This window comes from Engystomops pustulosus, chromosome 1 (assembly GCF_040894005.1).
Source record: "Engystomops pustulosus chromosome 1, aEngPut4.maternal, whole genome shotgun sequence".
NCBI classification, from domain to species: Eukaryota; Metazoa; Chordata; class Amphibia; order Anura; family Leptodactylidae; genus Engystomops; species Engystomops pustulosus.
In genome coordinates this window covers 212154241-212179568 of record NC_092411.1, presented here as the reverse complement: position 1 = coordinate 212179568, position 25328 = coordinate 212154241, and the positions used below count along the sequence as shown (strand labels likewise).

Below are 25328 nucleotides of genomic sequence, written 5' to 3'. Positions count from 1 at the left end.
CCAGACAGCTGGTGATCTGAATGATGTAGGGTGATTTTGTGGAACCCTCCACACCCAGGCAGCTTCACTATATTTGTCTGCATATTTTCTATGTGCTCATTGTTACATATACTGCCATTGTGTGAATATACTCATTGTACTTATTGTTGTGCTCTTCATTTGTACTCTGTTGTGAATAACTGCATAATGTTTTCTAGGTATTACTATTTTATAGGGAAGGTGCAACATCCCCTCTGGTATGTGAGGCGGATCATGGAAAACCTGGTTTTTATATTACATACAGGCATATGTGTCTGTTGTTTGTGGACTGATATTTAATAAAATTTGAAGTAATTCTAGTTCTATTTGATTCCAGTGTGCATATATCCATTCCCCCTACCCCCGCTGTAGTATGCAGAGTGTTGGATCGTCGCTCCCAGTGACGTCATTGGGGGATCGGCGATCCATCACCATGGTAGCCTCGGGTCTTCCCATGGTGCTTTCAGCACATTGTAATGTATGAGGAGTAAAATCCCCATATACTGCCATACTGTAGTATGGCAGTATATGGTAGGATCGTACAGACACCCTAGGGTTAAAGTACCCTAGGGAGTCTGAAAAATAGTAAAAATAAAAAAATAAAAAAAAATTATAATAAAAAAAACCTAAAAACTCAAATCACCCCCATTTCCCTAGAACTGATATAAAAATAAATCGACAGTAAAAATCATAAACACATTAGTTATCGCCGCATCGGAAAATGCCTGATCTATAAAAATATGATAACAGTTTTTCACTGCGTTTAACCCCATAATGGAAAATCGCGCCCAAAATCGAAAATGGCACTTTTTTGCCATTAAAAAAAAAAAATCTATAAAAAGTGATCAAAAGGTTGCACAGTCCTAAAAATGATAACATTGTAAACATCATCAAAATCTGCAAGAAACGACACCATCCACATCTCCGTACACTAAAGTAAAAAAAGTTCTTAGCGCCAAAAGATGGCAACCCCCGTCCCCCCTAAATTTTTGTACAGGAGGTTTTAATTTTTTCAAATGTTTGTAAACATAATAAAACCTATACAAATTTGATATCTCCGTAATCGTACCGGTCCAAAGAATAAAGTAGACATGTCATTTGGGGCTTACAGTGAAATCCGTAAAATCCAAGCCCTCAAGAATAAGGCACAAACGTGTTTTTTTACCACTGCATTTGATATTTTTTTCCCGCTTCCCAGTACATGGCATGAGATATTAAATACCACCATTTTGAAGTGTAATTTGTTACACATAAAATAAGCCATCACACTGCTCTGTACATGGAAAAATAAAAAAATTAAAAATTAAAACGCAAAAACGGATGTACAGAAAAATATTAAAACAATATCTGGGTGCACTTTTCTTCAAGGAGGTATCAATTGCAAAATAAGGGGACAGCATCCATCTTGGCGGCTGCAAAAATGTACACAAACACACACACATTCACACACAAACACACTTACACACACACATGCTTTAACTGTATGTTAATAAATTAAATGTCATTTTCCATACTAATTGCTTCACAGGCCCCCATCTGCCTGACAGACAGTGACAGGTGCACAAATCTCCTACATTCCTAAATGTCAGCTGATTACAAATGTGTGATCTTACACACATGTGAGTATAAAGGTTTGCACAATGTATGGTTTATACCAAAATTAACACAGGATCAGCAAGGAAATTCTAAAATAACACATATTAGTATTACTTTTGATAGAATAGGAACACTAAAAAAGAGAAATAATTTAAAAAAACTCAATTAAAAACTATATTCATAATATTCTTATCATCCATTTATTTTCTTCTCATTGATCTTCAGTGCTGATTGATTTCTTAGGATTCATTTGCCATTTTAGTTGAAGTGGGTTCAAGTGCTCATTGAGGCCTACAATATGAAATTGTCTCCAGAATGACGAGGGTAGAAGGAGGAAGACAAAGTGGAGACGACAGCCGCTCATTGAGGTGGCAGGAGGAAGTACAGTGTATAGCCGTTTTAGTAGAAGCGCCTTCTATCAACATGGCTGTGTTAGGTTCTGGCAGAGCGATTGGTCACTTGACCCTCCAACTGCAGTCATTTTATGGACATTAATGTTTGGCTGATGAAGTAAAAGACATGCCTCACTTTACATACCAAGAAATCGAAGCACAAATAATAGGTATATTGGTAAATTACCTAATAACCTGCCCCTCCCCCCACACTTTACAAAAACATGAGGTAAAGTGGCCAACCCCTTTAAATATCTGAACATCAGGAGGAAGATGTCCCATAACGCAAAGACACTGCAGTACTAGCCTGCCTCAAGTGGATTTTCCAATAAACCCCTTTAAGTAGATTTGGATAAAAGAAACTTATTGTTACTAATCTGTGTGGCCTAAATGTGCTGACATTTTATTAGTTGACATAGTTGTGGTCTGATCTTAACACTGGCCATGTTTATTGCTGACCTTCAACATATCAATAGTAAATTTGATCACTTTCCCTTGTCATTATTACTGGGCGTCTGCAATGATTCTAGAAATCCTTTGCTAATTAAGATAGCATGATGTGTCTCTCAATGTTTGCACATCCCCTGTGCCGTGCCAGTTCATTTTGCTGCATCTGAACACCATTCATGAGGATGGAATTAAAAGGAGTATAGATTGAGCTCTATATAATCCTTCCCTGATTAGTGAGCTTCTCATCAGCTCCTATTCAGGATGCACGTCTTTCTGAGAAATGATAAAACCCTTCACTAACACTGTATGGAGTTCCAAGTACGGCTTTATCCTCTGCATCCAATCAGAGCCAAACACGCAGGTCACCTGGTTAAGCTGGCTAATCCTAAATCGGCTTTTAGATTGTCACTTAACAACTGTGAGACACTCCAAGGGGATAGCTTCAAATCCTATGGTAAATGAGGCCTAGACACGGTGAAAAATGAACAAACAAAAACCTTTAAAACCAGGCATCAAAATCTTTGCCCAAAGTCGTATTTAAACACAGTTTTAAAAAGCATTAGGCCACAGAGATGTGCTCAGGAGGGGATCATGTTTATGTCTCTTTAAGTTAGCTGCTGCAGAACTGGATGGACATGACTTCATTGAAGTCTATACATTTTACGAGCACTTCAAACTATTGAATATCAAAGCTATCAGTGCTGGAAACACCTCATTTTTAGTGTATACTATGCCAGGATGGCAGAATCCATAACTACTATCTATCATAATAGTGTTCTGAAATCTGGGATTTTGTAACCTGACCAAATCTATAAAAATATACCCATTACCAAACTATTTAATGCTACTATTTGCTAGCTGGCCCTGCAGTGTCACTTTCACATACACCAATCACATGACTACTCTAGCCAGTCATCAGCATTAGTGGCACATCAAATTGTCACATCTGAAGCAAGAAATTGGTTGTATAATATGTGATTATGTGATTTCCTTGCTGCTGGAGCAGTGGTGACCACTGAAAGGCAGTTCTGGACTCGTAAGAGATTTCACTAGTAAGTAAAAGAAATTTTTTTAAATAATTTCCTACTCTTAGTCAAAATTCTGAAACTCACAAGGGAATCACGTGTATTTAATGAAAGCCTCTTTTAGTATATTGTCATGTATGCTCATGTGACCCCACTCTCGGGTTCCTCCCTGTGACCCACACCCGTGTGCCTCCCTGTGCCCCTTCGACATTGCAGAAGGCTCCCTCACCTGTCCACGATCCAGCGCCCCGCAAGCCGGCTTCTCGAGATTTAAAGGGCCAGCAAGTCGCTAATTGGTGCTGACCACCTGGCAATCTAATAAATAGCCAGCCTCTTCCCTTATGCCCTGCCGAATCTTTGTGGGTACCCTATTATACTCTGCTCCCTGGTGTCGGCTTATGTCATCGTCCGCGGTGGTACAGATCGTCCACTACCACTGATCCTGACATATATTCAGTGTTTAATACAATTGGACTTTAAATATTGCACCATGATTAGGTTTTTAATTCTGGCGCCTTGAAAAGCTGGGTGATATTTACTATAGGATTTGTAATTAAAGTGAACCTGTTACCAGGATTTACACCACTAAACTGCCAGCCTCCTTAGGTTGGGTATGAAATGTCCTTTCTAAAATACCCTCTTTCATGAGAAATCTCACCTGTTTACCTGTAAAAATCACTCTCATAAATCACCATATAAATATGACTCTTCTCATCCCGTTTCACATGAGATGAGTCAAGTTTAGTGGTTGCAGGAGAAGGGTCACTTCAGAAGCTCCTATCTTTGGTTTTATAGAGCCTAGGAACATGTTTTTATGTCATATTAAGAATATGACACAAGAGATAAGAATCTCATCTTTCAGATCCCATCAAGCTTTGGGTTATGTGCTGAACTGGACATACAGACAGTTAGGCAGGAAACTGGATCTTCATCTGCTCACATTTTCAACTGTGTCTTAAGCTGCCTGTATCTCAGGTTCTGTAGACCACCACATCCTGGTGTGATCTGAAAGAGGAAATTCTTATCTTTAATGTTATATAAAAAGCCTCCTTCTAGGTACTATAAACCAGTGGTCTTCAACAACCCCCTCATCCAAAAACTTATACCTGAAAAAAACATTGATACTTACCTCTATTACTGCTATTGACCTAGCGGCTTGGGCTTCTTCTGTCCTCAGCTTCCCAGCAGTGCGGGTAGAGGCCGGTCTATGCTTTCTGCCCAGCGCACGCCTGCTATGATGTCATCAGCCGGCGACCTTATAGGAGGTAAGTGTTTACTTTATTATGTACATTAAGTATAAATGCATATCGCGGGTTCTGTTATCGATACACATACACTCTCTTGACACCAGATTTGTGTTTCTAGGTGCAAGGGTTCAGGAGATATAGGCGTTTGAATTGTGTCCCCCTCCAGCCTGTCAGTTGAAGAAGCTGCAGGAAAGACTTTCACTTTCACTTTTCATTATTGCAGAAGTACATGCACCCTCTGCATCTGTAGCTGAACCTGGGAAAAGGTGATGGAATAACGCTGTTCATATTTATAACATAGTTTGGTAAAAGTTACTACTTATTAAAAAAACACTTTAATGACAAAATGACAAAAAGCTTATTTTTGCACATTTCTAGTCAATTATTGGCGAATTTTAAATGTGTAATTATTAACACTATCATATCAAGATCAAGTCTCACATGTCTTGAAAAAAACTAAGTAAAATTTGTTATGATATGAAATGCTTTTCCAGAGATATTGTTATTTACAGAAATGCATAGCAGAACGTCAAAAAATGACCTGGTCTTTCTGGCACCAATAACCTTTGGTCCTGAAGAGGGAACTTCAAAATAAAAGACATTATGGAAGGGGCTACAGAAAAGGGGGAAGCTGCAGGAAAGGGGCCCTTTTAATCCAGGGTGTACAGGAAATTATATGGACATTATATGGGTTGGGGTTAGATATGGACTATTTGCGGGGCACACCATTTTTTTCAGGAACCATAGTAAACGGGTTACCCGGCCCGGTACCTGGAAAAATGTTTTGGTTACAGTTAGTCCCTGGATACAAAAAGGTTGGGGAGCACTGCTATAGACCGGAGATAGGAGCTTCTGAGTTTACAGCCCTCTGCAACCACTAAACCTGACTCATATCATGTGGAAATGAGATGAGAAGAATCATATTCACCGCTAACAAATCTCCCCCAAAGTCAAGTAGACATAAAAAGTTGAATCCTAGAAATGACATTTCATTCTTGAACTGATGGTTCTAGTAGTTTAGTGGGGTAAAACCTGGTGACAAAATTGTTATGTAGAGAAAATGGATACACAAATCTTGATTGCTTTCATATATGTAATTCACAGGTTCACTATCTGTTCTGTGAATATGAACCCTGATTTTGCAACATCAGATGTTAAACCTGTCTAATGTGAAATGACACATGAATTATATTCAGAAGAAAAAAACTGTTACGGCAGTAAAAGGACCCTGATGAATTTGTGCAGCTTACTGTGTATTAGCTGTTAAAGACATATGAAGTACAAGGAACAAATAGAAGGCAATAAATAATGCGAATATTTCTTGCAAGGCAAAAGCTGGTCAAACATCACAAGCCGTCATAAAACAGGAAAAAACTATGGAATTGTTGGACAAACTCAATATTTGAGTCATTCATATAACTATTACGTGTGGTTAGTTTTGTAGGATTAAATGACTCTTGCTCCTTTGAAGGACCTGAAGTTAAGTCTTGTACAGAAGGCTTAAAGTCTTAAGACTGCAAGATATGTCCATCAGCCAGTACATAAAAAGTCATATTTTTTCAGTTTAACATGTTCAGTAGAATTCCCTAGGAAACATGACACTTGGGGATGAAGATTGGGGCTTTAGATGTGCATTGTAGAATAACTTTAAAAGTTACCTGACTCATGGCCATGACTAGTGTCAGGCTTGCAGGTGTGGATTCTCTGGACCACTGCAGACGATGACGCAAGCCACTACCTGGGACCGGAGTCTAAGTGTTACCCGGTTGTCACCAGAGCCCGCCACAAGGCGGGTTAGACAAGCTGCGGCGTGGTACCACCAGGTCGTTCCTCAGGCGTGACTTGTCTGCAGTGGCGGCCAAGGTAGAAGTACAGAGACGGCAGACAATCTCGTGGTTGAAGTCCAGGCACAAGGTCAGGGCAGGCGGTAGAGGTGCAACGTCATAGTCCGGTCCAGAGTCAGCAACATGAGGTCCAAGCAGAAGGGTACGGGAACACAGCACACAGGACAGAGGTACGGAGGAACACTGGTACATGGGAACACGGAGGAGCTCAGGTAACACAGGAACACGGAGGAGGTCAGGTAACACTGGAACACGGAGGAGGTCAGGTACACAGGAGACACAGGAACGCAGAAGACACAGGAACGCAGGAATCGCAGGCAAATCGCAGAAAAGCATTCTCTCAGGCTGTGAGGCACAAAGATCCGGCAAGGGCTTGCAGGAAGAGACAGGCTTATATAGTATTAGTCAAATGGCCAGCGCCAATTAATGGCGCACTGGCCCTTTGAATCTTAGCGAGCCGGCGCGCGCCCTAGGAGACGGGGACACGAGCGCCGAGCCGGGGAAGCAGCAAAGGACGCCACGGGAGACGGGGAAGGGGAGAGAAGCCGGCCACCAGACCCCGGGGAGGCACGGGTGCACCAGCGATCTGAGACATGGATCGCGGGAGCACCCGTGACAACTGGATTATAACATAATTTGACCTTTTTGATGCAACTAAAGTAACTAAATTTTATCTGGGACTTTAGTTACAGTGTCTATAGGGAACACAGAGCAGCTGCAATTGACCAGAAGCTTGGATCATTGATGAGACAGTAGGTGTGTCTCAGACACAACTCCACTGTTTCTAAGCCTTGCAGCCCACAACTCTGCTCTAGTGCTGCATGATAAACCCAAACTACTAATAGGATTTGGTCTGGTGCCCTAATGTGTTCTACACCAGGCCCGGCCTTACTTGGAAATGCACTTTAAACTGCATCATGAACCTGGCACATTTATTAAATGTTGCAAACCAACATTATTATTTATATTGTGTGTGACTTGAGATGTTGGGATTTTCATAGCTTGTGTTGAAAAAGGATAGTGAAAAGTTAACAATTCTAAAGAAAAAAGTTTTAGTTCCGCTAGGGTTTTTTTGTTCCCAAAACGTTAGGAAATTTAGTTTTAACTTTTTTTTTAAACTATTGTCTGCTTTAGTTTTATATTGAAATAACTGACATACTGGTGTGTGCCCCCTCTGGCAGGATCTGATCCTCCAAAGATTCTGTTCAGGCAGCACTGCATAAGAGACAAGACAAAGCAGCTTGTGAGGTAATTATTTGTTTTTTGTTTCAGCCTGTAGGTTATTCCTAACCTACACCAGGCTATAGTACAGCACTACTACTCTTATCCTACACTTTTATATGAATCTAAATTTGTGTCTGAGTGTCAGGAAAATGGAGATAAAAACGGTTAAAGGGCCTTTGAGAGTGATTTTTATATATAAAAATTGCACCCAAAATCCTCACTTTAAACCTGAATATCTCTGGTTCCTTAACACCTAAAACACAAGTCTAGATTCATTTGAAAGAAGAGATTCTCCTTTTTCAGGGGGCCTTTGCTTACCCATAACACCAGCCCTGGGTCCAGCATAGCACTACTACTCCTGTATATCATGCCAACAAACTTCATAAAGAGGGACAAAGCATCTGGAGTGTATAGAGACCTGCAGAAAATGGATTTGCCCTAAGCCCCACCTTTTGCACTGCCCTTTTGCCCTGTTCCTTACTCCAGACCCACACAGTATAATTCCCACTTAGTGCTCCCCATCTTCCACTCACATTGTGTCGACCCCCACTCCCTGTCACATTGGGGCAGATTTACTTACCCGGTCCGTTCGCGATCCAGCGGCGCGTTCTCTGCGCTGGATTCGGGTCCGGACGGGATTAATCAAGGTAGTTCCTCTGCCGCTGCTGCGCTGAAAAGCATCTGAACGCACTGGAGTTCATCGGGCCGGACCAAGTGAAGGTAAGCGCGTCCCAAGTGATAGGGATGAACCCAATATACTCTCATCCATACATATCTTGAGGCCCTTATAAAGAACCTCTTTGTCTTAAATTCACTTATAAAAATAAAGCCTCACAAGGTACAGTCAATGCAGGTGACCAGAAAGAACCTTGACCAGGTTATTAATACTCTTAATTACAGGACTTCTGATTAGTATCAGTGAATAATGACCATTAAGGTAGCTTGTGCCAGCTTGCACCTGGCACTTAATGGGAAAATCAATAATGGAATTTATTCATTATTGATATGCCCTGTAAACAAGGACATATGTTAATTATTAAATATAGTTAAATGGAAACTGACCAATTGTTATAATATTTCCTAATGGTTCAATGAAACCATCCAATAATTGTAAGACAGCTTAACATGTAAACGCCCTTCTTTTGGGTATATAAGACGATGTCATGCACCAATAAAGCAGAGTTTTATTCAGAGAACCAGGATGTGTTCTTGTCTGAAATTCTCGGCGAGCTCGTCATCATCCTGAATTTGGCTCCTCTCCAATATACTGAATTGTCCCCATTGAGGACTACCCTAACAGTAAATGGCGCTTCCAATCGCGGGGCAGTTGGAAACAGATTGACTTCAGTATTGCAGACCCGGCAACATAACAGGCTCTTTGGCAGCGGACACACAGACAACCCCGGGGATGGTAAGAACCTTATTCTTACACAAACTTCTCTGTGTCTCCTCTATCTCAAAGTCTGCCGCCGGATTTACGGTACGTTATAGATAAGTCTTTCTTCTTACTGCTCATTATTTATTGACAAAGAACCGTAGAATATCCCTGAGATAATTATAAGAGTATATTGGAGAAGGTTTATGTTTGTGCCGCTATTATATGTTGTTTGTTTATGTTGTTGTATGAATGGTGTATGACTGATATGAGTCCACCTCGAAGGCAACTCCTGGCCAGAAAGACTAACCTCTTCCCGTAATACTGGCTTGTCCGGTTTGCGTGTGAACAAGACGCCCCTGCTGGCTGGTTTAAGTTGCAGATTATTGTCACTTCTCGGAGACTGTTAGCTGTAGTCGGAAGAATTGTTTAAACCCGCACTAGAAACAACTTTCATCATAGTAAGCTGTAAAAGTTTAGTTAATCTTACACTCTGGCTGATGTATAAGAGATATGTATACGCTAAATTTACTTTGACTTTCTTCCGTGCTTACCCAAGGAGCCTAGGGGATTTAGTGACGTGACTCCAGTGTAGTCACTTGGCCAAGTCACAAATCATATTAAAGGGCCTGCACACCAACACACTGAAATATGCTCGTTGAGCTCAGTTATAAATAAGTGGGTACCGCAAGTTGCAGGACAATAGAGTAAAGGCAACCTAGGTAGTTGTGGGCTTCATAGCCATAATACGGAAAAGGGCGTTTTAGAGGCAGCCAGAGAAAAAGATAGACCTAAAGACAGCAAATGTATTTCACACCAACGGGTACTTCTGACTAATATTTCCGGGATATAGCAGGTGGAATAAGGGATAACATTTATTTTGACAAGAAAAGACCTTATAAGCAGCTTTAGGAAGTAATAAGCAAAGTTATAAAAAAAAAAAAAGAAAAATAAGGAAAAAAAAAATAGAAAAATAATAAAGAAATAAAAAAAAAAATGAGTACACGTGCTCAACAGTTGGTTAATACTGTATGGGAAGCACTATCAAAAGAAGCTAAAAAAAAACACTTCTTAGCAGAACTGATGGATTGGTGTCAGGAAAGGATAATAGAGACACTTCTGGATGACGAAGATGCAAATAGTACTGAAGAACAAATCTGGGACCAGGTTGTACAGGCAGCAGAAACAGCTGAGCTAGGTCAAGTAAAATATTTCCCAAGGAAATGTTCCCAACAGAGATTCAAGTGTCCCACTTGTGGGAAACTATGGGACCTTGTAGGAGAAGTTATAAACGTTCAAACCGCTCCCATAGGAGCACCAGTACAATTACCACCCAGTGTCCCCATTCTTCCAGGGTCTCAGAAAATGGTTACACTCCATTTTCCAGATGGTAGAACAATTCACTTGTTAGTAGAACCTAATGTATCTGAAACAGTCACCTACCATGTGAACCCATCTCACTCTTCTGTTGGCACCTTGTATACACAAGGAGCTGAAGGGATTGAAGAATGCAGAATATGCCCAGTACCCTATCATTCCCCATGACTAAAATATCACGATAATTCTACAGATGGGTTTCCCCTGGGTCCAAAAATTTTGGCTGCATTTACTTTTAGGAAACAACGATATATTTGGTGGATGTCACCACTAGGAGTCCGAAAATTTTAATGGTTGGTTTTCTAAATTTCATTTCAGGAAAATGTTCTTTCTGACACATGAAGGTAATCGAGTCACTAAGTAACACATGGGAGTTTAGCTATGTACTACTTTGAGTAGAGTATTGTATTAGAAGTCTTGAATCTGCTATGTCTGCACCCTCATGCAACAATTGTATAAATGATTAGACACATAGCTTTTCCAACTCTCCACAGAAGTCTAGAAGCCTTCGTTTATTTTCACTCACTCAGTGGACATCCTCTTAGCCGCAGCGTCAGGTAGCTGACTCAACTAAATCCTATTACATGTAGGCGTTTTATTATATTGTATTGAATTAAGGCAAAAATATTATAAGAATTTAAGTTCAGAGACTGCTTCTGAAATTATACCCCATTATGTAGTAACTACTTCACCATTTCCATTTTGCATAATTTGCATAACTTTTTGAATATAATGCAGCAAACTTTCTCTTCCTGTTCAGAAACTTACATTGCAAATTGCAGCACTCATGGCAACAAAATTTTAAGTGCTTGACATTGAATCCAGATACCTTGGTTCCCATTAATGTGATTGATGCAATGTCAACAGGGGGGGAAGATACATAGAAAGTATAATATAGGAAACCTTGCTCAACAAGGTATCTTTGTTTAACAATACTTTTTGGCATTATGTTTTACCGTTGTTTTACCATTTTAAACATTTTTATTTTATGAAATACCTTCTTTTTATGATACAGTCATCTAATGAGTAAACAAAGGGGGTTTCGGAAAGTCATCCGATGTCTTGCAATCACCACTATAGCTGTTTGGTACCATTTCAGTCTCATTTTGCAAGTAGTCAGAGGGTATAAGATATCATACGTATAAATTTGTGCTGCATCATTCTGGTATTTATATTTAAGAAACTTCTTTTTATTGTATTTGTGATATTGTTTCAAGTTTAATAATTAAAGAAGAGCTTACTGAATAAGATGATATATGCGTAAATAAGACCTGTAACCATACACTGTGCTGTCACTAGACTTTATACCACTGCATTCTTGAGTCAGGCATGAAAAATTATTTTTATCATTCCTCTTGTTTTCTTTACATCATAGCACAGGAAACTTAAGGATAATAATCAGATTTCAAGTTTTTGTAGACGGATAAACCCAGCATCGGAGAGGATGGACGGTTCCACAGTGGGTATGAAGTGGTCACACAACATGATGTAGTAAAAGCAGAACCACTCCTTCCTCACATGTCTGCACAGGAGGAGGAGCTGAAGGCCCTCATTGGAGCGCATACAGTAATGTCTCAGGTAAATACATACAATATTGTAGGGAGAAAGACAGGGACTTCCGCACCTCCATAGGTAGACTAGTAGAACATGAGAAAGTAATCAAATAACTGATGGAACATTGTATATTACACAAGAAGTAGACATAGTAAAGGTAAAAGGCACATACAAAACTGGCCACTAATGAGGCACAAGGCAACCACAGGGTGAATAAAGCGGAAAAGGTGACAACCAGGAGGACAAGAGCAGCAGAGGTCCCAGAAACATCACAGATCAAGGTAAGCACTGAGCCTAACCATGCATTTGACTTCAGTATTTTACAGTCTCTGACCTGGTAAACCACCGGGGAAGAGAGGAAGATCTGGTCGAAGGCTGGCACTCGGGAAGAGTCTGATCTGTGGAAGCTGGGGAGAGAATATGCCTACCAAGATTTATGTACCCTATGATGGCTGAAGCTGCTCAAGGTCCAACTCACCTGTTTAAAGAAGCTATGTGCTCTCTAGTGGACATACAACGCTCCACACCTGGGGTTATTACTACCACAGCCAGGTTTACAAAAGCATATCTCACATGTGCATAACTACGATAATATAGGAAAAATCACACACCTAGACACCTCTATCTGTTCCAATGACTGCTAATTGACCTCATGCAACTAACCAAGGTTGGTAGTATGCTCTTGTGTATGTTGATCTGTTCTTAGGGTGGCCGGAAGCTCTCCTGATGCGTGAAGGAAACTTCTACAGAAGAATTAAAATTAGTGAAATTTCTGTAGATTTGGTATAACAGAGGTAATTAAAATTCAGCAAGGTATGCAAAGGATAGACAATCTATACCTAATTTAAATAACCAACACAATAGAGTGAAGTAAAGAATTGACTAAAGGGAATAGGGCCTATTAGTCTTCTCCAAAAGACAAAGGTCTCTATTGCTTGAAATATATATACCCAGAAGGGAGGGCCCCAACAAAGTATTTCCATGCTAAAAGCTATCCCAATATGGGAAGGTGAGATCACAGAGATGCGTCACAGAACAAAAATACTAGAGGATAAATAATGACAAGATAATTATAAGTAAATCTAATTGTATAGCATTTGCCACTGCTAGTTCTAACGAATACATCATTTAAACTTTCTGATGACCCAAAAAGACTCACAACATACTGTGTATGTTAGCTATGTGAAGGGCTTCGTATGAGCCCATTTATTATCTATGTATTGTTTATTAAAGTTGCGCCCACCAGTCATAACATACTGGGTAACCCCATGAGTAGGAGAACAATCCTTGTTTCCAGGAAACTGGTAAGGTGAAACATGAAGCTCAAACTTAGATTGCTAAGTAAACTGGGCCGAGGAGTAAGCTAAATGTAGCTCATTGGTGTAAAGAGAAGACTGATCCCTAGATCCAAGAATGTATATAGATGATATTCGAATTCCAAGAGATATCTCTGATAAGTTTAAAGCAGGAAACTTAATAACTGCAGAGCTGGAATTAGTTCTCGATTCCTCAACATATTGACTATTGATATTTTGACTTAAAGATTAAATAAATATAGACATGTCCTTAGTATAAAAAGGAGGGGTTAAGAATTTGGATTTTATCATTGTTTTTTTTATTATTTCCATAGTATAGTCCAATATTGGAACATTAGCACCGTGATCCAAAGAACTTGCAGGAAACTCCAGCATTGATGATATTTTTACCCACCGGTTGGAGTTTTGGCTGAGAAAATGGAGCAGTATGGTCTGGTCTCTTCATCTCGTCAGCCGTCATGACAGCATCACAAGTCACCTGTTGTTACTGTATTGCTAACTTACTGTAATAAGGACTTATATAACGACTGATTGAAACATCCATCACTAAGACCGTGTATCCACTAGGGAGATGATGATGATGATGAAGGAGAGAGAATGTTGTGAGAATAAGATATGAGACTCCCCTACTCTGGGGAATTCAGTGAAGGAACATAATCTGAAGTCTGACAATGGTCTTTTACCATTGAAGTACGTAGGGTGAGGAGAGGCTCATATTTGTTCTCAAAAGGAGGGATTGATAGGGATGAACCCAATATACTCTCATCCATACATATCTTGAGGCCCTTATAAAGAACCTCTTTGTCTTAAATTCACTTATAAAAATAAAGCCTCACAAGGTACAGTCAATGCAGGTGACCAGAAAGAACCTTGACCAGGTTATTAATACTCTTAATTACAGGACTTCTGATTAGTATCAGTGAATAATGACCATTAAGGTAGCTTGTGCCAGCTTGCACCTGGCACTTAATGGGAAAATCAATAATGGAATTTATTCATTATTGATATGCCCTGTAAACAAGGACATATGTTAATTATTAAATATAGTTAAATGGAAACTGACCAATTGTTATAATATTTCCTAATGGTTCAATGAAACCATCCAATAATTGTAAGACAGCTTAACATGTAAACGCCCTTCTTTTGGGTATATAAGACGATGTCATGCACCAATAAAGCAGAGTTTTATTCAGAGAACCAGGATGTGTTCTTGTCTGAAATTCTCGGCGAGCTCGTCATCATCCTGAATTTGGCTCCTCTCCAATATACTGAATTGTCCCCATTGAGGACTACCCTAACACAAGCGACACATTTCTTTTTTTAAATGCAGCGGTTTTTCCGAATCCGTCGGGATTTCCGCGCCCCCCGATTTCCGTTGCGTGCATGCCAGCGCCGATGCGCCACAATCCGATAGCGTGCGCCAAAATCCCGGGGCGATACAGGGGAAATCGACGCAAATCGGAAATATTCGGGTAACACGTCGGGAAAACGCGAATCGGGCCCTTAGTAAATGACCCCCATTGTGTCTCTGCCAGCTCCACCTCACACTGTGCCCCCTTATATTCTGTATACTACAGAGGGCTGGATGTATACTACAAGGAGCAGGCTGGCTGTATACTACATGGGGCATGCTGGCTGTATACTACATGGGGATGGCTGGCTGTATGCTACTGGGGGCTTGCTATATACTGGGAGGCTGTGACCAATGCATTTTCCTCCCGCAGCTTATACTCGAGTCAATGGGTTTCCCCAATTTTTGGTCTCGGCTTATACTCGAGTATATACAGTAAGTGGTCATGGTGGCCTGGTCAGAAAGAAGAGACAGGAAAAGTGGATGAATACATTTAGAGATGTCACCTTTCACTTCATTGTTATCCACTATGGTATAATATACCATTATATGGTCACTGTATGGTGGTGGTAGTGTCATACCTGGGTTGAGGGCCCACTCTGGTGACTTTTTGCACCCTGATCTCCATGCCTCTCTGACAGACTTTTTAGAATTTTTTGTGCAATGTAAAAATCAACCAAACAGCCTTCTAGTACCCAACCCTAAGTCATAACTAGCTATCTAGCCATTGGTAGTAGTTAGGGGCATCAATTTCTCTGATTGGTTGTTCAGCAACTAGTCTGGCAAAATACCCATGTTGCAAGGGCCTAACCCAAAGGCAAAAGTCTGCTCATCTCTAGTCATAAAATAATATATAAGTGAACAACTAGCCTTCTGTCACTGTCACATCATTAAAAATGAGAGCTCTGAAATGACTTTTTTGTTTAATTTAGCAACAAATACAGACAAGCATTAGAATAACAGGTACAATACTTTTATTCATATGCCAATAGCTGTGCATGCCCAGAAATTTACACATACCCTCAGTGGATATGTCATGTGTTAAAAACATCCCTTTTAGTCCTTTTTTATTTAAAGATCAGTAGCTCAAAAGGCTGGATTATCACACAGCTGACTTTTGTTATTCAACAGTGACCAACCAGTCAACTTAATATGAGACAATCAATCAATAGTAGCACACTAACTGTAACTGCAACATCTCCCAAGAGAGCAAAGTCATAAAATAATATAAATTAATCTGAGTTTCTGGTTAAAACTACTTCAACATATAATAAAAGTCGCTGTTAGTATAATTTATAAACATTCAGGTTAGCAAGGGGCCATGGAATTGGATGAGGAGAACATCTGCTTCGGAAAAGGAATTTTGCAATCACTATTCCTTGGTCTGATCATAAGACCTGAGGGGTTTTGACCAAAATAAGCATAAGCTTAAAAAAATGACAAAGAATATTAACCCCTAAAATTTCTTGAAATGCAACCATTCCTTTCATCTTAAACATTTTGGACATCTGGTTTTCTAAAACGTCTGCATTTATTATGTGTACTTCAAGTATGGCTCGAAAGATATTTCATTATGCACCAGAACTGGGTACAATTTGCAAGTTTTCATATTGATGATCAAACCTGGTTTGATGTGATGTGGCCAATGCAGACCTTATTCACTTAATGTGGAACTGTAATATGTGCCCTACACTCCGTAGATATTGGATGGAAATTCTTGGCCTAGTTTACAGGGTTTATACTACTAATGTTCCAAGACTACCTCCAACATGTATTTTGGGGTATGTTGCTGATCTTAATATACTAGCATGTCACAAACTATTCCACCCTTCCATGCCATCTCCATGCCAAACCAAAGGAACTGTCACATGTTATAGTGCAATACTAAGGCGGGCAGAGTCTAGAGTAGAGTTGTGGGGTTGCACAACAGCAGCTGGATATATCAGCTGTAGACTCTAGATCAGGGGTCTCAAACTCGCGGCCCGCGGGCCAACTGCGGCCCACGGGACAATATTTTGCGGCCCCCACCTCCATAGCCGGTAAGTCTTTGCTGCATATTGCAGCAAAGGCTTACCGGTTACACCCGCAAAGCTGCCGGCAGCCTCAAACAGATAGCGGCGCATGGGCGCCGCCATCTTACCTGGGATCGCCGCTCCCCGTGACGTCATCGGGGGGCGGCGATCCGTCTCCATGGTAGCCTCGGGTCCTCCGAAGACCCGAGGCTATTTCGTTTTAACCCCTTCATTACAATGTGCTGATAGCACATTGTAATGAATGAGGAGGAAAATCCCCATATATTGCCATACTGTAGTATGGCAGTATATGATAGGATCGATCAGACAACCTAGGGTTAAAGTACCCTAGGGAGTCTGAAAAATAGTATAAATAAAAATACAAAAAAGTTAAAAAAAAAAAAATGATAATAAAAAAACCTAAAATTTCAAATCACCCCCCTTTCCCTAGAACTGACATAAATATAAATAAACAGTAAAAATCATAAACACATCAGGTATCGACGCGTCCGAAAATGCCCGATCTATCAAAATATGATAACGTTTTTTCAATGCGTTTAACCCCGTAACGGAAAATAGCGCCCAAAGTCGAAAATGGCACTTTTTTGCCATTTTGAAAAATATAAAAAATCTATAAAAAGTGATCAAAAGGTCGTACAGTCCTAAAAATGATATCATTGAAAATATTATCAAATTTCGCAAAAAATGACACCACCCACAGCTCCGTACACCAAAGTATGAAAAAGTTATTAGCGCCAGAAGTTGGCAAAATCAAAAAAATAATTTTTGTACAGGAGGTTTTAATTTTTGTAAAAAACATTATAAACCTATAACAAATTTGGTATCCCCTTAATCGTACCGACCCAAAGAATAAAGTAGACATGTCATTTGGGGCGCTCAGTGAAAGACGTAATATCCAAGCCCACAAGAAAATGGCGCAAATGCGTTTTTTTCATCATTTTCATTGCATTTGGAATTTTTTTTCCGCTTCCAAGTACATGGCATGGAATATTTAATACCATCACTATGAAGTGCAATTTGTTACGCAGAAAACAAGCCGTCACACAGCTCTTTCCTTGCGCTGGGAGACGCCATGACATTTGAATCTGAATAATGATATTTTGTAAGCGCATTTTGTGTGGAAAACTTGATGCGGCCCAGCCTTACCCAGAATCTACCTCCAGCGGCCCCCAGGTAAATTGAGTTTGAGACCCCTGCTCTAGATATTCTGGGAGCCACATGAGGGGCAGAGTTTACACCAAGCGATGGCACACCATATCCTATGAGTGTTTGCATATCCACTTGCCTAATAAGTTTACATGTGGGGAAATGATTCTGCACCTGGGGAATAATAATCTATTCACAACATATTTTCTAGGTGGAGAAAATCTGGGAAAGTCTCTTGGACCTGAATTTACTAGTAGATCATTGATTAAATAACAGAATGCAATTAGCCCTCTCTAAAGCCATCAGGATCTTGACATGTATTACAAGAGGTATGAACTCTTGGGATAGGGATGTAATATCACCACTACACAAAGCACTGGTTCAGCCATTGCTGGAATATGTGGCTCAGTTCTGTACATCATTTAATAAAAATGATGTCCTGGAGTTGGAGAAGGTACAAAGGAGAGGCAAAAAAATGATAAGAATAGAATAGTTTTACAAGTTGTGTATCAATAAGAAATATTTAATATCTACACAGTTTTTATTGTTTCCAAAAATCTTTGATACAAATATATTTGAAAAAAGTATTTGAAAAGCATCCAAACTCACAAGAGTTTCTATGTTCTGTAAATTTTGCACACTGAATGTTTGGCTACTTCTTCCAAAATGTATTAAAGCTCACATTTTCTTTTTAATATAACATTGCTTTGTACTTATGAACAGTTGACGGCAGGAGTGAATGCATACTACATCTGTACATGTGTATTATGCCTACTCAATAGTAAAAAGTCCTTCACTTAAAGTCATATTCTCTTTTTCAGTTCAATATAAAATTTATAGGTTTTCTATAAATTTCCAATATGAAAAAATGCACTTTTATGTTAAAAAACGCCCTCTTTATCTTAAATGGTTTATAATAGTTTCTTTATATGTTTTTATCTGTTTGTATTTCATAATCCGAAGTCTTTCAGGGAATTAAAATCTAATTTGTTATGAAAAGACCAATAACACAGTGCAACAGTGATATCTTTATTGCCTGATTTAACGCTTAAAACTCTGTATTTTTACTAGCACAGTTTAATATCCAAACAGTGAAGACAATTCTATAATTCACCAGTCTGGAAAAGACAGTGATATAGAACAAACAAAACCTCTGTGTATGTGGACATGAAAACCCTTTACATGATTCACAGAAAGAATTTACACAACTGCAACAGTAGCGTCTTCAGCAAAGCTGTAAATGTATCAATGCTTTAAGGAAGTCAAATAGGTTTCTTTATTAATCCTTGACAAACTACCATGTCTTCTATGGGCAAAACACAACCCATCACTGTAACTGTTGAATTTGCTAAGCTCATATTTCAGTTTTCGAAGGCAAAGTCTAGGCTATAATTATTTTATGCTTTTATTGGCAATCATTCTATCTTTTCCCTAGAGAATATTGAAGACTTCTAATAATGCATTCACAAAGTAAATAGGTATACAGACTAGATGTTTTTTACACTCTGTTCACAATGAAGACACCTAGTAAGTAAATAACCAGTGTCTCTTGTGTCAATCACAGCTCTTAGATAACAGCTATGGAGATTTACCTGCTCCATGCCAACCTGTCACCAACACACTATTTTATGGCTATCACATGTTCTATAATGTCATAACATATGTGCTTTTCTTATTTTGGTGAGGTGTGTAGATCAGATAATATAGGCATTAAACTTAAGTTCCCGGCTACCTGCTACCTGCCCCGGGGGCTGGGATTCAAATTCAAAAAATGTCTGCTCCTTTTGTCATACTATGGGCTGTTAGAACATGTGATAAGCATAAAATAATCCATTGGTGACAGGTTCCTTTTAAGTTACAAATGTACGCTCAATTCTTGGATATGTGGATCCTTGGATATATACCACATGCATTTATACATGGTATACATCCAAATATGTTTTCAAAGTAGTTTTGATGGAGACAGAAGCCCCATGTAGGTTCACAATGCCCATTTTAGAGAGTTCTTGTAAATGTCCCCTGGGCTTCTCCTCACGTCTATAACACTAATGCTAATGGTATAGATACCTGTATCCCACAGTGTGTTTATAGGGGAGTCAGTTGATATCTACTATAAGGTTTGTAAAGTCATAAAGTCTAAGAAATTAAGTTGGTTGTTCCCATTACAGATAATACATGTTATTGTACAATTTTACAATGTACTTACTGTATCTTTGTGGTTTTCTAGATCTCTGCTTACTGAGGCTCTATAGGAAGTTTCATTGTTTCCTTCCAGTGGATAGAAATCTGGCCACGGTTATGTGATGCCACATAGGTGCATGAAGAGTGTAATCAGAACTGTGCGTTATAACTTTTTTATACTTCAGTGTAAAAAATAAATTTTTTGCGGCACAAGGTAGCAGTTTAAATGTAAACTATGTGAAGACTGTACCGCCATTTTTATCACTTTTTAGTCTAAGTTTAATAGGTGACAATTTGGCCAAAAAGTGTATCTGTTTTTTTTTTTTTTATAGCTATTCTATGCAAAAGTAGGAGGGGGCGATTGAAACATTTTGGATTCCGTATATTTTTTATACATTTTTTTTTACAATTTACTGGCTGTAATAGCAACTGATTAGTACCCAGAATGATGCCCAGGGGGGAAGCCAATCAAATCCAACACAGTCTTTTAAGTGCACAATTACTTTTGACCCCAGCACTTCTTAAATTTCTATCCCCTAGTGATGTTTACACAATAAAGATCATTTTAAACCGTTACTTTACAATTTTAATCAGTTTTATTTCTGTTTTAGCTCCTATCACTCAGTTTAAGATTCCAGGGTGTGGGCGGGAACTCTCTAAGCAGACTTCTCTCTCCTCATGATGTGTTTGCTGGCAGGAAGTGATGAGTGTCTGTGAGCTCCATTCTGGACTGCAGTGGGGCGTGGCTAGAGAGCAGAGAGACAGAAATGTCAGCCAAGATGGCGGCCCCAGACCCTAAATCCAAAGTTACAGGGTTGTGTCTAGGGGCAACTGAGATTGTGTACACCAGAACTGATAGAGACTTATATATGTGAAATTCTGTATTCTTGTTAATAACAGTGAATTAGAGAATCTATTTTGTTATCCTGAGTACATATATGAATCTTGTCTTCGTGGGAATACCCCTTTAAACAGTTAAGACCGGCGCAAGCACCAATTGTAAGTGTTTTCTGCATAATGCTCAGCATGTGAACCCTCTTCAGACCCCATTAACATTGACATGCAGACTCATCATGTTTGATTACAGGGTTAATTTAAGATAAGAAAAGTTGCATTACTCTATGTCATGTATGTACAGTCTGGAAAATAAACAGACATACAAACACGAATTAATATTATTAGTAGATCATTATACTTGTTTACTTTCAGTATATTTGCTTGGGTTTAATGTACCATTACACCTGTAATCCTGTAATTTCTTTGGAATGTTATATTTTATGTCGCTAAATCATTTCTGTGGAAAGTGGCTTGAGTAGCAGTTTATTTGTAGTTGCTAGTACAGAACATACACAGATTTAGATTGGATTTAACTTACGGTATATATTTTTCAGAGATGAACACTCATTGAATGTTGAAGAAAACTTGAATTCTCTAGATGGCAGCTTTTTCCTTCTTGAATATGTTGTTATGTAGCAGGTTATGAGTGTAATATATAACCTTTTGCAATGAACAAAAACATGAAATATTCCTCTTCTAAATTTTATTGTAATGATAATAATAAAATAATAAAATTTCTTAAAGGTAAGATTGTGCTTGGCTCAACTATTTAAACACAACATTGTGTTTATCTTGGATTTTTATTGCGTGGTGGAAATAAGTGGCTTGCAGAAACATCTGGTGCTGCTTATCTTTGGAAACACAAGATTGTACGTTTGAAAATTTAGAGTAGCCTATCCATATTTTCCCTGATAGGAGACATGAGGAAGCTGTTGCCCTAGACAAGTCAGTTTCGCGTTGAAATGTAATTTAGGGCAGAAGAAGCAATGTTCAAATTGGGTCGGGGACTGACCAGATGCAACGTTGTTATTATCGGAAAGCTTTCATCATTTACACGTGAGTATAAAACTTTTAATATGAACCTTTGTTCATCTGGGATGATCTTCACTATATTAACTTATACCTCCTCAAAATAAGACCATATCCAGATGTAATGTTTTATACTTCATGTTCTATACATTGCGGCTCATTTACTAAGGGTCCGCCGGGCACATTTACGTTGGTTTTCCCGACGATTTCCGTTTTGCGTGGATTGCCCTGGGATATTGACCTGTGCGACAGAAATCGGGGGGCGGGTCGTCGGACAACCCGACGGATTCGGACAAACCACGGAATTTAAAAAAGGATTTGTGTCACAAGATCAAGCACTCACATGCACCAGGAAGAAGCAGGTGAACTCCAGCAGACCTCGGCGCAGAAGCGACACATGCAGGTACTCGGGCGCACGATCTTAGTGAATCACGCAGGACCTGAATCCTCCTCGACGGGACCGGGTAAGTAAATCTGCCCCAATATGTTCTATAGGTATGCATTAAGCAATCCACCATCACATAATTCCAAAAACATTCACATAGGAAACAATGGGATTAGATCTGGCATCAGACTTCCTCTGTTCCACCTTGAAGGTAACTCACAACAGTCGTATTTGCGCAGGTTTGCTGCAGGATGATTGCTGGGAACTAACCCTTAGTGATTTACACAACACAGCACAGTAGATGAGATTTATTACAAATTCCATTTACTTGGTGCAAAAAACAAAAACAAAAAACTTGAACCGCTCCCTGCCGGCAGATAAATTACAACTCAGTGGTTGGAATTGGTGAGGGTAGTCTGCTGTAGATCACATCCTCATGTCTTTAGTCTCAGTGTGTTAGGCCTGAGGGACTAAGATTGCCACATGGTCCGTATTACACGGAACACATATAGCTGTGTGAATAAACCTTTACTCAGATGTATGGATGGGGGTTATCACCAGGTTCAAACAACAAGATGATTGTATTCACATGGAAGACAATAAAAATATGGTCAGCTTACCTTGTGATACACTAGAAGCTACATGAGTAGTCCTTCAAAAGAAGGGAGAGGGGGGAAAACGCATTGGCCAATGGTGTGAATATAGTCGAAAAGAAATACTTTGTTCCTTTATTTCATCCATGCTGTTACAAAGATCAAATCCAATAATGATGTAAAAAGCATGTGTATGAGTAAGGGCCACATGTAAAGGTTGAAAGGTGTTTTCAAACAAACAGATTCATAATATATAACCAGGGGTGAACCTAGGCTCTCTGCTGCCTGAGGCAAACTATAGAAAGATGCCCCTCTCCCCCCTAATTTTGAAGCCACGTATGTTTCTACAGTTTTTATTGTGCAATCCAAATGACCCTTTATTGAAGTTAGTATGGTCAGTATTACAAAATTTATATAGATTAGATCTATATATTAACACCTTCCTTAAGGAACGCTTGGATGGAGAGGTCAAAGTACTTTTGGCTAAAAATGTTAACCCTAAAAGTTTAAATGACCCCCTAGAACTGATATAAAAAATAAACAACAAAAATCATAACATTTCCATTATAGCCTTGTCCCAAAATATCGTGTTCTATGAGGTTATTCCTGGTGTTGAAGCCCATAACACAAAATACCGCCCATATGTCTGAACTGCCACTTTTTCGCCATTTCCAACCCATTTCACTGGGAAGTACAATTTGTTACACAGACAACTGCTGCACATACAGATCTGTATGTGGAAAACTGAAAAAAAGTATGGATTTGTGAAGAGGGGGAGCAAAAAACAGGGGCACAAAAAAGGTTGTTAAGAAGTTAAAAAAATACAACAAATAAATTATTTGTGCTATGATGTAGGGAGCTATCTAAGGTGTAATTTTTGTGGGATAAGCTCATTATTGGGGACTATATGACATGTTGCACACTTTTTATTCAGTCTTGTAATATGTCAGCACTGTGTCTGCTGTGACACCAAACTCTGCACCTAAAGGGGGCTTCCATTGCCAATGTGCCATTGCTCCACATATATGTCTAAAGTCTGACATAATTGTGGAGTATGCTCTTTAAACTTAGTGCACCAGAAAAAAATCTTATAGGCAAGTGCAGGGAGTGCCGGATTATTTAAGACAGCGACCTGGTCTTCAATAATCCGGCTCACTCTGCCCACTAATCACTCATGATAAATCTGGCCCAATAAATTCATGTGCAACCTCATTCGTTCTACATCTGTCCATCTTAGCCCTGCTGCAACTTACTATTGTAGACAGATTTAGCAGAGATGGGGTGGACACATCAGCTCTGCCACATGAGGTAGAGAATTTTAACTTATCAATTTTTTTCAATGGAAACAGCTGTTTATATGCTCGATAACACAGTGTTTTGTACACATACAGATAGTGCTACATACACATGGTGATACACATGGACACATACAGAAACCCACAGATTCAACAGTAAATATACATATACAGGCATATACTGTACCAAAGAAATATACTTACATACAAAGAGACAAAACTATACAGAGACATTTTAGCAAACTAATACAGGCAAACAGACACACCTTTACCTTAATACTGTCTTAAGTCTACATGAGAGGGGCAGCTTGTGAGGAGACTGTATACAGGACATGTTAGGGCTTTCCTTATGATGCAGACATTACCCTCACAGCAAGCATGGGGCTGCTGGGCAGCATGATTACACGTCATAGACCTGCTGCTACTTGAGCCTCATGGGGACAGGTTCCCTGGGTGTGAGTGCAGCTCAGAGGCAGCTCCTCTTTTCGCCTACAGAAGAATCAGCTCAGGGCTTGCTTCCCTTAGGGTTCCTGATACACATCATGCCCAGGGCTGATTCTTTGTTTCTCTGATCAGTGCAATCGCATCTCACTGCTCTGCAGGAAACTTTACCGGCTACCTCCATTACTCGTCGGCAAAATGTCGCCTCCGTGTGTCCACCAGGTGGCGCTGCCTGAGACAATTGTCTCAAGCCGCCTCATGGTAGGTGCACCCCTGCATATAACAATTCAAAATAAAGGGGGAGGGGAAAAGAAAAGGAAACTGGAGACACCAGGGTATATGGGCCCACAAAAAGGCGCACCCCAACAAGGTATCATATGAAATATCTTAGGTCGAACGCAGTAGCTCAGTATGAGGCGCTGGTCTTTTTTTTTTAGACTTTTTATCGCAGTTAAGTCTTTTTTCTCTGTCAAGTTTTGACTTTTTTCTCCCAAATGAGATTAAAAAGTCTCAACTATGACAAAAGAGTCTCAAAATGTAGTACAATAAACCAGACAAAACAAACAAAAAAGGATGCCCCCTATGATCCTCAGTATCAATTACAAAATTCCAAACAACA

At 39.5% G+C, this 25328-nt stretch overlaps 1 long non-coding RNA gene across 3 annotated transcripts in view; it reads right to left on the bottom strand.

Moving 5' to 3' along the window:
* Window positions 1-24675, bottom strand: part of LOC140104153 (uncharacterized) — a 104123-nt gene extending 79448 nt beyond the window's left edge. For all 3 annotated transcript variants that reach the window (XR_011850275.1, XR_011850263.1, XR_011850258.1), the window contains exon 1: window positions 24541-24675. This is a non-coding gene — a long non-coding RNA (uncharacterized lncRNA). The remainder of the gene's footprint in view (window positions 1-24540) is intronic.
* Window positions 24676-25328: the final 653 nt, after the last annotated feature.